The sequence below is a fragment of the Meles meles genome, chromosome 18 (assembly GCF_922984935.1).
Source record: "Meles meles chromosome 18, mMelMel3.1 paternal haplotype, whole genome shotgun sequence".
Taxonomy (NCBI): domain Eukaryota; kingdom Metazoa; phylum Chordata; class Mammalia; order Carnivora; family Mustelidae; genus Meles; species Meles meles.
In genome coordinates, this window is record NC_060083.1 from 43122338 (window position 1) to 43135457 (window position 13120).

At 38.9% G+C, this 13120-nt stretch overlaps 1 long non-coding RNA gene across 1 annotated transcript in view; it reads left to right on the forward strand.

The window, feature by feature from the left end:
* Nucleotides 1–13120, forward strand: part of LOC123929504 — a 68897-nt gene that overhangs the window by 2277 nt on the left and 53500 nt on the right. The gene's annotated exons all lie outside the window — the stretch shown is intronic.

Consider the following 13120-nt stretch of genomic DNA (forward strand, 5'->3'; position numbering starts at 1 on the left):
GAACAGCATTGTTCATTGGTGAGCAACAGTTGACCAGTCTTCCTGAAAAACATAGGGGAACCCCTACAACTTTTAAAGTAAAAAACAAAATGTATTTTTTATATTATTTTTGCAGTTAGGCACGAATTACCTGGGGGAAGAACAGATACTTTCCCATCTTTTTGAGTTATTACACGAGTCCTAAATTATTCAGGTGCTCTTTAAGTTGGCTGTGTTCCTGGTTAGTACTTTGCAAAGAGTCAAAAGCACTCTCTGCTGTCCAAAAGGTACAATAATCTGTCCCCTTTCCCTGGCCGAGATGTTGTTATAGTTGGGCCTGTTTCTGCTGTAATTTCAACTCATTTTCTCCTGGTCTAACGTCTGCAGACAAGGTTGGCAGATTTCTTTCTGTAAAGGCCAGATGGTAAATACTTTAAGCTTTGTGAGGCAGAGAAACTCAGTTGTAACTATTCAACTCTGCTGCGGGAGCCCAAAGCAGCCACAGACAATGTGCAAACAAGTGGGTGTGGCTGTGTCCTAATGAAACTTTATTTATAATTTGGCCAACCTATAGGCATCTATAGATATTTAAAAACCAGCTAATATCTTCCCTATATCTGTTATTTTATATTTATAGGTGCAAGCTCTTCTAATGAATAAGAGAATAATCAGTTTTTTTAAAAGGTTTTATTTATTGAGAGAGTGAGAGAGAAAGCACGAGAGGGGAGAGGGTCGGAGGGAGAAGCAGACTCCCCGCTGAGCAGGGAACCTGATGCGGGACTCGATCCTGAGACTTCAGGATCATGATCAGAGCTGAAGGCAGTCAACCTAACCAACTGAGCCACCCAGGCGCCCCAATGAGGATTTTTTTTAAACTTTTAATTTAAATTCCAGTTAGTTAACAATACACTGTAATATTAGTTTCAGGAACAAGAGAATAATCAAATCCGAACATCTGCCATCTGGCTCCACTCCTGTTTAGAATTAATGGAAGTTCCCCCTACAACATTCCTGACCATTGTCCTCGTCCTCTGCTTGGAAAGCTCAGAATTTCTGTTCTCCCTGTAAGCAAGGCAGTGCCCCAAAGAGCAGAAACACTGATAAAAATCCATAGACATTTATAAGGAGATAACACAGAAGTTTAGAAACCAGCACGCTGGATGTGCGAAGTTTTAATCTTTTCATTCGTCATGCCATTTAGTCCATATTTTAAAAGAAAAATGCCACAGTATAGAATAACAGGCACTGACTGGCCTGAAAGATCCCAGGAAATCTGGTTTAAGGTTTTTCTAGGAGTTGAGCCAAGAACATTTTTCTTTCTACCTTTTGATCTGTTGAAAGATACACAAGATACTTGGATGCCTTGAGGACACAGAAGCCAATATGGAAATAAACTCTGACAAGTTGTCTTGCAGAGGGAGCCAGCATTCAGAGAAGGGATCGGTATAAGGGCAGGAGATGGAACTTTTTTGTCTATTGCCTGATCTCAAACCCATCTTTGTACTCTTTCTGTGAATGATTCTGTCTCTTCAAGTTTGAGTGGGTTTGGGGGAAACTGAGGTAACACAGTTGCTGCCTGTGGTTTCAATCCCTCCTCTTAAACTCCCCCTTCCCCTCCTGGCTTCTTTTTTTTTTTTTTTTAAGATTTTATTTATTTATTTGACAGAGAGACAGATCACAAGTAGGCAGAGAGGCAGGCAGAGAGAGAGGAGGAAGCAGGCTCCCCGCGGAGCAGAGAGCCCGATGCGGGGCTCGATCTCAGGACCCTGAGATCATACCTGAGCCGAAGGCAGCGGCTTAATCCACTGAGCCACCCAGGCGCCCCCCCCTCCTGGCTTCTGATAGTGGAGGCTACATACCACTCTCCCACCTGCAAAGAAACCTTCATCTGGAGCTGCTGCAGAGGGGAAGGAAGCTAGAGGACACCAAGAGCAGGAGAAGCTTTTATACCAAGATAATTCTATGTAAATACCTAAATGCCAGAGATTGCTTCGAAGCACCAACATGAAGCTGGGGGGCAGGAAGGGAATATCTTCAAAGAGAGGCCTCCAAGCCTCCCCTTGCTGTGGGACTCATACAAGCACAGGAGGGCCTTCTAGATATCTTTTGGATCCTTTAAGCATAGTAGAGCCACTTAGAAACTTTTATTTCTAGAGGATTATGAGGGTGGGCTCTGAATTCTCCCCTTTACATGCTCCTGGTGGGTGAGGTGGGGAGGGTTCCCTAATTCCAGGGACTATCAGGAAGAAACTGGCAGAGCATATTTGTGTATCAAAGCCTTGAACTCAGCTCCTGACCATACCCTCCATCATTGCCCTACTTCAGGTGTTCTGTGAGTCCCTCCAATCCAGCCTGCCCAGTGTCTGGACCCCATAGGGGTATCTGGCTTGTCCAGAGATGCAGGTTCCCACCTTCCTTCTGCCAGTTGCCTGAAAACATTGTAGGCACCTTTCTGGAGGCTGTGGTTTTAATGTTAACTTTTGCCTACTGTAAAATAGTTAGCAGGCCTGTGCTTGTCCTGGGGGATTTATTTCTACTTTCTGCTTCCTGTGATCAGGGAGGGAACAGACTCTGGACATCTGGTATTCAAAGGCAGCCCCAGATGGTCTGACACAGAATCCATCCTGGTCACTCTGACCTCTGGCTGGCCAAGGAACTGTGTGGATGGGGTGGAAGAGAAAGACTTGAATGCTATCATCTCCTTTCTTGCCTACTGGCCTCGGGTGCATCCATATTAGAGCTGGGGGCAGAGGAGGAAGACAGATGATGATGCCTTCTCTCCTGTAGAGAGGCTTCTTCCAGAACTTTCTTACCACCTAACATGGTAGAGGGAAGAAGAGAGGACAGAGTGAGAAATGGAATTACCCATGTCCCCCTAATATGGCTCAGCCTGATGTGCAGGCAGAAATGATTAAAGGCGCTACCTCCTTCCTCAGAGCTGCCAGCCCACAGGTGTGTAACTTCTCCCAACTCTCAGCATTGTACAAGTGTAGTTCATAAACTTTTAGGTGACTATTATGGCCGTGTGTATGTTAGACCTTTCTTTGAATAACTGAAAGATAAATAAATTTAGATTTTCAGTGGCTTCCCCAAACACTTGAATTAATGAGGTTTTTTTGGAATGCCCTTTTTTGGTCTGCCAGTTGATTATTATTTTCAGAGGACACTAATGACAACCCAGGCGTGATGTCTACAAAGCCCTGCATTAAGGCAGCTTGCATTGCAAACCTGCCATTCAGGTAATGACTGCTGCCCTCTGGAAAAACAAGCTGGGCCTCACGAGAGGAAGGCCGTGTGGTAATGCCTTGATACTTGAGAAGGGTGTGAGGTCCAGTCATAGGAGTTGACTTGGTGGAAATGGGCCAGGGTCATGGATGACTTTATGAAGTTTTTGTTGAGTGTGGGAGAAAATTTCAAAAGGGTAGAAAGAGCTTTACTGGAGAGACATGCTTTCTTTTTGTATTGCAGCTCCAGTCAGTTTCCTTATCACACCACCAGCAAAGGTATAATTATTATGACTACTTACTATGTGTATGGGTGACAGGAATTACAGTTGGGCAAAGGGACGGTTTTGTGTATTTTAATATCCTTCTCAGAAGTTCTAACCTCATGATCTTCCTTATTTTGTCTTCCTAATCATGACTGGCTTCATAGCAGATATGTGCCAGAAGCTTAATAAATGTGTCCCGATTGGTTCTTAATTCCAACTCATATGTGAATTTCTTGAAAACAAAGAATGGTAAAATTAATAACCATAATGAAAGCAGTCAGGTCAAGCTGGTGTGTGTGGAACGGGACATAATTTCACAGAGTTATTTTTGTTTGTCTTAAAACTTCAGCCATTGTTGGGGGCGCCTGGGTGGCTCAGTGGGTTAAAGCCTCTGTCTTCGGCTCAGGTCATGATCCCAGGGTCCTGGGATCGAGCCCCACATCAGGCTCTCTGCTCCGCAGGGAGCCTGCTTCCTCCTCTCTCCCTGCCTGCCTCTCTGCCTAGTTGTGATTTCTCTCTGTCAAATAAATAAAATATTAAAAAAAAAAACTTCAGCCATTGTTTAGTTCACTGAATAACAAAATGGTATTGAAGAGAATGGAGGAAGAATCTTATAGGTGAATACTCCTATGTAAATAGTGGTGTACTTTTTAGTGCTGTGTGGACAACTTCTGACAGGTGTTTATCACCCTCTACAATGAGTCTGGTTAGTGGTGAAATTTTCATGTCCTGTACTCATGCAGTGAGACCAGGAATGATTTGAGACAAAGTGATCAATCTCCTTGGTTTCCTGACTTCATTCTGATTTCCACTCTTGACCAGAACCAAGAAATCCCTTCTTTAAGGCTTTCCTTAATCAGTGAGCACTCTTGCAAGCTTCTCTTGCCTTGAGCAAAGCAGTGCAAATTAGATTCTAATGATGCCACCTTTCCTACTGTACTTCCAGTTCAATCTACACCAAATCTATTGAGACTGGCTTGTGGATAAGACACCCAGTCCAGGGGATTTACCAATGGCTAATGAGTTGAACTCATCTTGCTACTTAAAGTGTGGTTCCTGGATCAAGAGGCTCAGCATCATGGGGTAGCTTGTTAGTAATGCAAATTCTTGGGCCTCCAACCCGGCACTACTAGAAACCCAGAATTTGCAATTTTAACATGATCATCAGATTTAATATGTGTGTGTGTGTGTGTGTGTGTGTGTGTGTATACATATACACACACATTAAGTTTTCAGAAGCACTGACAAATGTGTAAGTCTTGGGATTAGATGTTGACCCCAAACTACTGCTTCCCAGAATGTTGGAAATGATAAATGGACACTTTCACAATATTTTTGTGATGACATTTTGGACAAAACATTTCTAATTTATGACTCTGGAGCATATTTTGTGTAACTATGGCTCATCCATCATTATGATCTTCTCTTTGTCCTTCTTTTTCTTTCTTATTCTCTGAGTGTAAGGGGGAGAAAACTGATAGAAATGAATGTAAGGTCTGACTGGACAGACTAAGGGGCGAGGTCCTCCAGTTTTGGAATTTGCTAATCCCTTCCCTGGTGTTGACCTCTGACCACAGAGAATTGAATGCTTTGAGGTTTGGGTAATGGGAAGGTAGCTCTTAGTCATAAAAGCCTGTCCCTCTCTAGTCCTGAGTGCGTATTTCTGACTCCTTTGTATTATTCTAGTACAGTATACATTCAGATTTCACACTACATTCTGGACTCTCACCTTAGAGAAAGATCGTCAGCAAGAGTTCATAAGAACGTGTTGCCTGTATTAAGGTTTTATATAGCTTTAGCAACCATTTTTTAAATGATTAGAATAAAAAGAGCAAGTACATTGGGTACAAATTCTGGTTCCACCATTTCTAGCTATATGACCACAGGTCCGTTCATTCATTTAGCCCCAATTTCCTCAGCCTGAAATGAAGATAATAATACTTTGCAGGGTTGTGACAGTGTTAAATGAGATTTTGAATGCAAGTTTAGTCAAGAATAGTTGTTATTGTTAAAATTTCTTCTAGCATATGTGTGTACATGTCATATGTGTGAGTTTACTTGTGTATGCATACCTAAAAATTAGCATAAATTGACATAAGTTTTTAAAAATTTTTCTTCATTATTTTAAATACATTTTTGTTTTATCTCTAAGAAAAATTAAAATCTCCACTGAGAGCCTGTGGACACTATTGTCTGCTCTGTGATGAAGATGTGATTGTTTTGAATTCCAGAGCAGTCTCGAGTTCCCCTTCTCCTCATTACTTTTCTCCTGAGATGTAAGTTGTTTAGACAATCTGGTGGACTCAGAGGGTTACCCGGCTACCCAATTTCTGACCCCCACTTTTATTTTTTTAAATGCTTCTTACTTTTATTTTGTGTGTGTGTGACACCCAGTGCTCCATGCAATCTGTGCCCTCCTTAATACCCATTCCCGGGCTAACCCACCCACTCCCCTTCCCTCTAAAATCCTCAGTTTGTTTTCCAGAGTCCATAGCCTCTCATGGTTTGTCTCCCCCTCTGATTCCCCCCCTTCATTTTTCCCTTCCTTCTCCTAATGTCCTCCAGGCTATTTCTTATGTTCCACAAATAAGTGAAACCATATAATTGACTTTCTCTACTTGACTTATTTCACTTAGCATCATCTCTTCCAATCCCATCCATGTTGATGCAAAATTTGGGTATTCATCCTTTCTGATGGCTGATTTATATTCCATTGTGTATATGTACCACATCTTCTTTCATCTTCTTTATCCATTTGTCTGTTGAAGGGCATCTTGGCTCTTCTGTAGTTTGGCTGTTGTTGGCATTGCTGCTATGAACATCGGGGTGCATGTGGCCCTTCTTTTCACTCCAACTGTATCTTTAGGTTAAATGCCCAGTAGAGCAATTGCTGGGTCATAGGGTAGCTCTATTTTCCTATTTCTATATTCCTCTATTTTTCCTCTATATTCCTCTATATATCTATATTACTCTATTTTTGAGGAACCTCCACACTGTTTTCCAAAGTGGCTGTACCACCTTGCATTCCCACCAACAGTTTAAGAGTGTTCCCCTTTCTCTACAACTTCTCCAACATTTGTTATTTCCTGCTTTGTCAAGTTTTGCCATTCTAACTGGTGTAAGGTGGTATTTCACCTTTTCAAATTTTGATTTGGATTTCCCTGATGGCTAATGATGATGAACATTTTTTCATGTGTCTGTTAGCCATTTGTATGCCTTTTTTGGAGAAGTGCCTGTTCATGTCTTCTGCCCGTTGGGTATGCATACTTTAAAACTAGCAAAAATTGGCATATAGTTTTTATTCAGTGACTCATAATTTTATTAGATGGTTTCTAATTTAAATTTTAAAGAGTTTTGGTGCATAGGACAGTCCATGTACTGGTATAACACACACACACACACACACAGACACACATATGCAAGTTTTTCAGTAAAACTCCTAATTTAGGTCAGATCATGAAATATATCAGAGGCACTGTCATCTTTTCCTTTCTGCATGACCTCACTGCAAATATATTTCAGAAACGCACTCATCCTCTTCAGAAATAAGGAGACATATAGATGTTGTGATAGCATAAATGAGATGGTGAATGACTCGCCCACATGGGAATGATCTCAGTCATGTAGTGAGGAAGAGAAACCAACGTTGTTTTGATACACAAATAACCAACAAAACACTTCAGAGGGTGTATACAAACACCAAAAATCTTGAAAGCATTTATTGCTATAATAGTATGCTAAAGAGATGTGCCTAGAATGAATGGACAATGGTCAAGGGTCATAATGACTTAAAAAGTTAAAAGTTAGAACTTTTATAAGATCATCTTAATCTGTAAGAGGCCTTATAGTTTCTAAGTGAAGGAGAACCTTGCTTGCCTACATTGAAAACAGATCACCTTTCAGTGAAGCTCTTGATCTGCGTGATACTTACCATTAGCATATTTATAGAGAAGTTGTTAATGTCCCTGGAATGAGGAACTTAAAGACAGAGTCAGAAGGAATCAAAACTCAAAGATAAGAAGAAGGAGAATTTATGTGGGCATTCCGGTGTGCTTGAGGGAAGAGCAGAGGATGTCCCTGCTTTTTGGGTTGGGGTTACACTGCTTGGTCCCCATTGTGAAGAGGCAGAGAGGAGAGCTGTAAACATCCATACATGGGCAATGGCTTTACTCTCTGCTGTCTCTGGAGAGTGAGAATCTTGACTTTTCTCTTGGATGCTTTGGTGTTTCATCTACGGTTATTGGACCAGGGCTTCCACAGAGATCAATTTCACTGTTAAAATGATTAAAATCCTGGTTGAAATGTTGAGACCAGACTTAAACTAGCTATTGTCATGGAACAAATAATGGTTTTTTATTTTAAATATTGTGTTTTGTTATCCATGGTCATGTGAAAAACTTCTCCTAAACTTACTGGCTTAAAACAACAACCATTTTATTTGTAATTTTGTGGTTCAGAATTTCAGATTCAGAATATTGGGGCTGACTTATCTCTGCTCCATGATGTCTGGGGCCTCAGCCTGTTTGGCTTGAATGGCTGGAAACCAGCTGGAATGGTTGGAACAGAGTCATACATCTGGACTGTCAGTTATGACTGTTGTCTGGGTTCCTCAGTTTTCCATGTGGCCTCTCTGTGAGACTAGCTTAGACCTCCTCACAGCGTGGTAGTATCAGGGTAAATGAACTTCTCATATGGCAGCTGGCTTCCTAGAGGGAAATTCTAAGAAGATATAAGCCTCATGTGTAAGCATTTATTAAATCTCTGCTTGTGTCTTGCTTGTTGATATTCCATTGGCCAAATCAAGTCACATGGTCAAGCTCAGAATCTATGTGGGAAAGACTACAGAAAGGCTTGAGACCTGGTGGTGTGGGTTCACTGGGGCCACCAGTATCCACTACATAGCCAGAAAATGATGCTACTATTTAGTATCCATGTTCTATTGTGAAAGGCTAGATAGGTGTATATGTAACTATGGTATGGTGTTGCTTAATGTCCATAAAATGTATTTTTAGAATTATGTTATTTTTAATTCCAAAGAAATGGTATGCTATATTATTTGATACAATGTAAACTTTAAGAAACTTTAAGAAATCTCCATGCTATGTAAAGCTACATTAAATAATTTATATATAAATATAAAAATATATATATTATATATTATATAAATTTTCATTTATATTTATTTACATTTATATAAATATATATTTATATAATATATAATAAATTTATATATAATATATTATATACAATCCTATATATAATTATAATATATAATAAATATAGATAATATATAAAAATATATAATATATTATCTAAAATTCTTTTTTTTTTTAAAGATTTTATTTATTTATTTGACAGACAGAGATCACAAGGAGGCAGAGAGGCAGGCAGAGAGAAAGAGGAGGAAGCAGGCTGTCCTCAGAGCAGAGAGCCCGATGCGGGGCTCGATCCCAGAACCCTGAGATCATGACCTGAGCTGAAAGCAGAGGCTTTAACCCACTGAGCCACCCAGACGCCCCATAATATATTATCTATATAATCATATAGATAATATATAGATATTATATATATATATCATATATCATATACGATATATAATATCTATATATTATATAGATAATGTTATATATATTTATATATAATATATATATATTTAAAGATTTCATTTATTTATTTGACAGAGAGATCACATGTAGGCAGAGAGGCAGGCAGAGAGAGAGGCTCCCACTGAGCAGAGAGCCCAATGTGGGGCTCGATCTCAGGACCCTGAGATTATGACCTGAGCCGAAGGCAGAGGCTTTAACTCACTGAGCCACCCAGGTGCCTCTAAATAATTTATATTTAAGATCATCTGTATAGAAAATAAAAATATCTAAACTTTAGTACCTATTGCAGGCTTACTTTTCTCTGGAAATTATTAACATTTTTACAAATTGGTTCCCTTAAAAGCTCATACCTTAATTATTTTGGTTTTTCAATTGTTCATACATTTAGAATTATTATTTTTAATTTGCTATGAGTTTTAAAAATTATATGGTGCTTTTTTCAATTCTTATGTTTCCATATGTCAGGGATGCTACATAGAATGAGATATGAGTCCCAGGAGAGCTGGGCTAACTTTTCTAGACTTTTGCTTCTTCATCTCTTTAATAAGAAGGTTCAATCAATTGATTGCTGTTTTCTTCTAATGCTGCTATTTTTTTGTTTGGCCTCCATGTGATGCCTGATTAACTTGATTATTAGAGAAATGTACAATGTGCATTTGGGAAATACTAAAATAATCTGATATTACCTTAAGGAGGGATTTACTTAGGTGTTCCTAAAAATTAAATTTTTTAGTCACTTGGCTTAGGATATTTTCCCCATGAATCTCTTACCTGCATATGTTATTATTTTGCTTTGCTATTAAAAAAAAAGTAAGATGATGAACATTTTTTCATGTGTCTGATAGCCATTTGTATGTCTTCATTGAAGTGTCTGTTCATGTCTTCTGCCCATTTTTTGACATGATTATCTGTTTTGTGTGTTTTGAGTTTGAGAAGTTCTTTATAGATCCTGGATATCAGCCTTTTGTCTGGGTATTTACCCCAAAGATACAGATGTAGTGAAAAGAAGGGCCATCTGTACTCCAATGTTCATAGCAGCAATGGCCACAGTTGCCAAGCTGTGGAAAGAACCAAGATGCCCTTCAATGGACAAATGGATAAGGAAGATGTGGTCCATATACACTATGGAGTATTATGCTTCCATCAGAAAGGATGAATACCCAACTTTTGTATCAACATGGACGGGACTGGAAGAGATTATGCTGAGTGAAATAAGTCAAGCAGAGAGAGTCAATTATCATATGGTTTCACTTATTTGTGGAGCATAAGAAATAACACGGAGGACATGGGGAGATGGAGAGGAGAAGGGAGCTGAGGGAAATTGGAGGGGGAGATGAACCGAGAGACTATGGACTCTGAAAAACAATCTGAGGGTTTTGAAGGGGCAGGGGGGTGGGAGGTTGGGTGAGCCCGGTGGTGGGTATTATGGAGGGCACATATTACATGGAGCACTGAGTGTGGTGCATAAACAATGAATTCTGTTACACTGAAGAGAAATTAAATAAATAAAAAAAAAGAGCCAAAGGAAATGAAGAGGCTAAAATAACATGGCAAATTTTCATCATAGAAATGCATTACAGGAGCATAACACCTTGGGAAAATATTTGATTAAGCAACTGAAAGGGATTTTACTAAGATTAGGTGGAAGTAAATTTGCAGAGTTTTGTGAAATACATATCAATATTTGTCTTACCTCTAAGTTTTTATTCAGCTGTCCTGGAAGGAACTTCCAGTCTGGTAAAATGAAAGTCTTATCTTCACAACCATTTGGAAGCTTTTACTTTTCAATTAGCTGTCATTCATTCTTACAACAGTATTAAACAATTAGTAATATGGGAAACATACAAATATAGAAGCACTCACCTGAAGCTACTTGAGAAGCAGTAGGTCCTCAAATTTGTCTATATGTTGTAATTATTTGGGGATCTTTCAAATATATTTGCCTGGGTCCTGACCTTCAAAAACCATGATTTAATTGATCCATCATGGCCTGGCCATTAGAATTTTTAAATCTCCCAGGAGATCCTGAAATGCAGCTGAGTTTGAGGACCTCTGCCCTAAAGAAATTTTCTGGGATCTCTTTCTCTTATCATTTTTTCCTATGGTCCTTGCCCTCTTCTCAACTCTTCTCAATTGTACGGTCCCAATGTACAATTGCTACATTCCTCAATAATAAATTTTTATAAGTTTAGTTCTCAATTTCATGCATGATTAACAGGGTAGGTGTATGAAAGCATTAATGGAAAAATAAACATTAAGTAAAGGCATGCATTTGATTGGCTGGGCATTCATTAGATGGATCAATCCACTCAACCATGTTGTGGTACTGTTGGAAAATATGTTGTCATAAATATTAAATTCTGAAGCAATACTTTATATTTCTCTGGGTTAGCCAACTATTTGTTTAGTTGGGTCTTGGGTAATAGAATAGGCGCTATTTGCTTAAAGTGTTTCTAGAATGAAAACAATATAACTTATTACTAACTGCTTTATGTGGTTTGGGTGTGTGTTGGTCAAAACCAAATACAAATGAAAATGTCTGTGGTTAGTAACTCACCAAAACATGTAGGCACTAATCAATTTGCAATGGGTATTTTGAAATATTTTTGAGATGATTTAGATGTAGGGGAGAAGTTGTTCTGTGTTGCCTCACATGCAATTGTCTTTTTTTTTCTTAAAGATTTATTTATTTTAGAGAGAGAGAGAGAGTGAGCATGAGCAGGGGGAGGGGTAAAGGGAGAAGAAGAGGGAGAGAATCTCTAGCAGACTCCATGCTAAACATGGAGCCTGATGTGGGGCTCGATCCCACAACCCTGAGATCATAACCTGAGCTGATGAAGAGTCAGATGCTCAACCCACTGAGCCACTCAGGTGCTCCACCTCTTTATTCAAGCAAATTGTTTAATTTTTCTGCTTGTCTCTACTTAGTGAAATAGAGACGGTATGGCCTAAAAAATTCATATATTAAAATCCTAACCCCTACAGTTGATGGTTTTAGTAGGTGAGACATTTGGAAGGTGCTTAGGTCATGAGAGTAGAGCCCTCATGAATGGGTTTTCTTACAAAAGAGACCCCAAGATCTCCCTGGCCTTTTCTCCCATTCAAGGACACAAGCTGTGAACCAGGATGAAGGCCTTCACCAGAACACAACCATGCTGGTCCCTTGATCTTGAACTTCTCAGCCATCAGAACTGTGAGAAATAAATTTCTATTGTTTAGAATACCCAGTATGTGGTATAGTTATAGTTACTTACATGGGCTGAGGCAAGAGCAATTCATTATTACTAGGGTGACCAAACATCCCAGTTTTCCTGGGATTGAGGGGTTTCCTGGGCAAACTGGGATGACTTGATCACCTTAATCAATACAGTGAAAATTAATAACACTTTAAGGATATTTTAGCCCCTTGACTGAAAAATTATTCATTATGTTATCATTTCCTGTTACCAAATCATACATAAGTTATGATGGTAAATGGAAGATTAGTGATTATTTTCTGGGCATAGTATTATAACTTTCCCTTCAGCTTATCATATTATTTTTAAAATGTACTTCAAAAGATTTTGCTAGCAATGCTCAAACTTCACTTTGAGAAAATATGTACATTTAATGCATAATTTCTAGATTTTAAGAAAGAGATAATAATGTCTAAAATTGCAGAGTAAATTGGTGCTAAAATGGAAACAATTTAATTTTTTAGATCTGCCTTGAGATTCTAGTACCTCATTAATGTAAGAAAGTTCTTGTAGTAAAGTGAAATAGAAAAAGAGAAATAATAGAGTCTAATATGGGTCTCCTCTTGTCCCTCAAAACATCAAACATCTCCACAGACAAATACTGCACAAAGAAAACTCACTGAAGCTGTTGGTGTATTGGTTATTTTTGAGATTCTCTGAAGTAACCACATAGTACAGATAAATTTATAATTTTACTCCAGAGAATTAGTGTATTTCAGTGAAACCAATAACACATTTTTGCAATGATGTGATTATCTTGGGTTCCTTTTTCCTAAATTAAGATTGGTATGGGCTGGTTTTCCATTCTT